Source organism: Lygodium microphyllum, chromosome 3 (genome assembly GCF_053477565.2).
Source record: "Lygodium microphyllum isolate KBCC chromosome 3, Lygodium_microphyllum_v1.1.10, whole genome shotgun sequence".
In the NCBI taxonomy this organism is placed as follows: Eukaryota; Viridiplantae; Streptophyta; class Polypodiopsida; order Schizaeales; family Lygodiaceae; genus Lygodium; species Lygodium microphyllum.
The window spans coordinates 80,085,775-80,089,668 of NC_141137.1; positions in this window are offsets into that span (position 1 = coordinate 80,085,775).

Here is a 3,894-nt window from a genome sequence, read left to right on the forward strand (position 1 = left end):
ACATAGTATTCATCTTCATTGTCTTCATAGTTCTCTCTCTCAATCTCTCATAGACAGATACATTGTTTTGATAGAATTGGCTCTCTCTCTCTCTCTCTCTCTCTCTCTCTCTCTCTCTCTCTCTCTCTCTCTCTCTCTCTCTCTCTCTCTCTCTCTCTCTCTCTCTCTCTCTCTCTCTCTCTCTCTCAATAGTACATCATCTCCTCACTACAATACTCAATTATCACTCTCAATAATCCTTCTTAGGTCATGGATGCACCTCCAAAGAGGTATGTCTATGTCAAGGCACTACAATGTCTCTTCATAGCTCACTTCTGTCTTTGTCACTCCAGTCTTCTCTTCAGTCTTCAACAGCTACTTCTTCCATTTATTTTATCTCTTTTTGAACTTAGATTCATCCTTTCCAAATGTTAGAAAAATTTTCCAAAGTCACACATATATTCCACAAAACACTTACAGAAGATCTACAGAACAAAACAGAACAGGGAATAGAGCAAAGACAAAGTAGAGGGAGAGGCTCTACTCGGAAGGTTTACAGAAGGTTATCAGAGAACGGACAATCCTCATAACTCATACTAAAACCATTACAAACTATCAAAAACTATTCAATAAGCTTTCAAAATATTTCAACCTTCATCAATCATCAATCTATGCTTCATACAGAAGAAAATCAGAACAAAATAGAAGCTATACATAATATATCAGAACCAATCAAAACCTTAATAGAACCTATCACAATATCACAGAGCCTCATATTTCTACTAAGAACCATCATGAACTTCCAAAACATAATCAATATCATCCAAAACACTCTCAAACACTTTCATTAATAACCATATATCACTCTAAATCCATCAAAAATCAACCATTCATACCTCAAAAACAGCAAATATCAGCCAAAAATTCAGTCTTTTTCCACTCTCAACATACGTTTTCTATAGACAATCGACGTTTTCTTCTAATTGCTAGCCTACATTGAGAGCAAGGACAGGGGACATGCTAATTAAGATATGCCTCACAATCTTGAACATCACGACCTTCATCAATTTCCATTTGGTCTTCCGTGCCTTCCATGCCTTTCGTGCCTTCCCAAAGCATCAAACACACCCAAGGTCCACCTTTAATAAAACCTCTCTCTCTCTCTCTCTACTACTACTACTATTGCTACTGCTACTACTACTGCTGCTACTGTTTTTGCTACTGCTATTGCTACTGCTACTGTTACTGCTACTGCTATTGTTGTTGATGCTGCTGCTACTACTACTACAGTAACCATCCCACCTTTCATATATTTCTTAACAGTTTCAAAACACGAGAGCACAGCAAACGCAATGGCCATTTCTTTCTTCCTCTTCCTTTCTTCTTCTCCCTCTCTTATTTCCTATCTTTCTTTCTCTCGCTCTTTCTTTGTTGCCCCTCTCTTTGTTTCTCTCCACCCCTTTATGTTTTCTCACTCATTCTCCTCTCTCCCTCCCTCCCTCTCTTTCTCTTTCCCCATTTCTTTGTTATCTTTCATGTTTATTCTCTCCTTCTCTCATTCTCTCTTCCTTTTTATTTCTTCTTCTCCCTCTCTCATTTCCTATCGTTCTCCCTCAATGCACCATATTCTCTACCCTCTCTCATTTTTTATCTCATTTCCTCTATTTCTTCCTCACTGCACATTATTGTTTTAAAAAAAACAAGAAAAGAAGAAAATAGAGAATTAGAGCAAACCCTCTCTTTGTTTTTCTCTACCCCCTCGTGTTTCCGCATTCATTCTACACACACACACACACTCTCTCTCTCTCTCTCTCTCTCTCTCTCTCTCTCTCTCTCTCTCTCTCTCTCTCTCTCTCTCTCTCTCTCTCTCTCTCTCTCTCTCTCTCTATGATGTTTCATGTTTATTCCCTCTTACTCTCATTCTTTCTTCATTTTTCTTTCTTACTTTCCCGCTCTCATTTCCTCTCTTTCTCCCTCAATGCACATCATTGTAAAAAAACAAACAAAAAAAGAAGAAATTAAAGAACAAGGACAAACCCTCTCATCGTTTTTCTCTATCCCCTCATATTGCCTCATTCATTCTGCTCTCTCCCTCCCTCTCTCTCTCTCTATTTCTCTCTTTCTTTATTATGTTTCATATTTATTCCCTCTCTCTCTCTCTCTCTCTCTCTCTCTCTCTCTCTCTCTCTCTCTCTCTCTCTCTCTCTCTCTCTCTCCCTTTTGTTTTCTTCTTCTCCCTCTCTCATTTCCTCTCTTTCTACCTCAATGCACCTCATTCTCTACAAAAACAAACAAAAGAAGAGGAGAAAGAACAAGAACAAACCAAGAGGGAGCAATGCACTCACCACAAAGGCTCGAGGATGGATTCTTCATCTCCTCTTTGCGACGATGGCTTCTCTTTGCCCTTCATGCACTTCTTCCTCTCCTTCACGAACGGCGGCAACGATGGTGAGAAGCTCTCCTTCTCTCTCTTTCTCTCTCTCTCCCTCTCCCTCCCAAACACAAGATCTATTTCGCTCTCTCTTTTGCTCTTCACGGTAAAATGTTTGTGCTCAAGTTTTGGCCCTTTTTTTTGTCTGAGTACCATTACTATTTGTGTCGCATTTGTGACGCAAATAGCGACGCCGCTAATTTGCGTCGGAACTGCCCATCGCTATTCATGAATATCCTTGTAGTGTGCATTTTTTTACAACTACTTTCAAAGGGTTGTTTGACATTGTCTTTGTATGGGTGACCATAATTTACATGAAGAAATCAATGTTTAATGGTTAATTAAGGAAGTTATTTTTACATTTCAAATATAAACATGTTAGGATAATTAGATAACTAGAATACACCCTAAGCAAAGCAGGAGGGTGAGATCCCTAATGGGTCCATCCTACATATGGGTAGTCTCGAGAAGTTGAGAGTTTTTCTTTAAGGTACTAAATTTAGAAAGTGGTCAAAACATGTGATTTCTTAGTGTGTTATCTTAGATCTCGATTAATTCTATTTTAGGGGGAATCAAGTCAAGACTATACCTATGAGTAGAGCATCAATGTATATTGGTCCCCCTCATTTCTCACTCAATATAAACCAAGTATGGCATTGATTTCCTTCAGTTTGAGTTGACTCACAAATGTAGTGGCTCAAGGACCGATGCTAGTTAATGCTAATAGGTGATCTTAACATCAAATCAAAAACCTAAATTTAGGTTAATCCTCATGGGTATGGTCGTAACCTTTTGTTGTGGAGTGGACTCAACAATGTCTAAGCTACAAACCCCATGTTATTCTAAGGGGTATCATGTGGTATTTCTTATGAAACATATCTCGATGGACCACTAAATTGTGTCATTGAGGGCTCATCAGTCATGCACATTACATGCAGTATCAAAGCATAAATGGAGTTAAGATTGTGTGGTACAAACTTATAAACAAGGTGTTAACCTAAGCTAGGGATTCAAGAACTTTTTTCATACTAATGTGGGTGTGAATTCAATAGATCATGGAGGATTGGGATCCTTTTCTAGTTCTTTAATCCATATTCACATAGGTAATGCACTCCTCTAACTATGGGTGGAGGAGAGACACGATGCATCTCTTGGACCCATTATATGATATCTCTCGATTGTATTGAGACCCATTATATGATGCATCTCTTGGACCCATTATATGATATCTCTCGATTGTATTGAGACAGAAGATGGATTTGGGGGGATGGGTGTTATTGTTATATAGACACTAATATTTCCACTACATCCAGACAAAATTAAAAAGAATATGAAGGTCATAGCTGCTTTCATATTGACTCCATCTAGAAGAAATCCCACTTTGTACACCCCCAGTCAAAAGCCATTTTCTTGGACTACTATGCCTATAGTGAAGTGACAAGAGTAATCCCAACTAACAAAGTGTGAGTGGAGGGCCATTCATG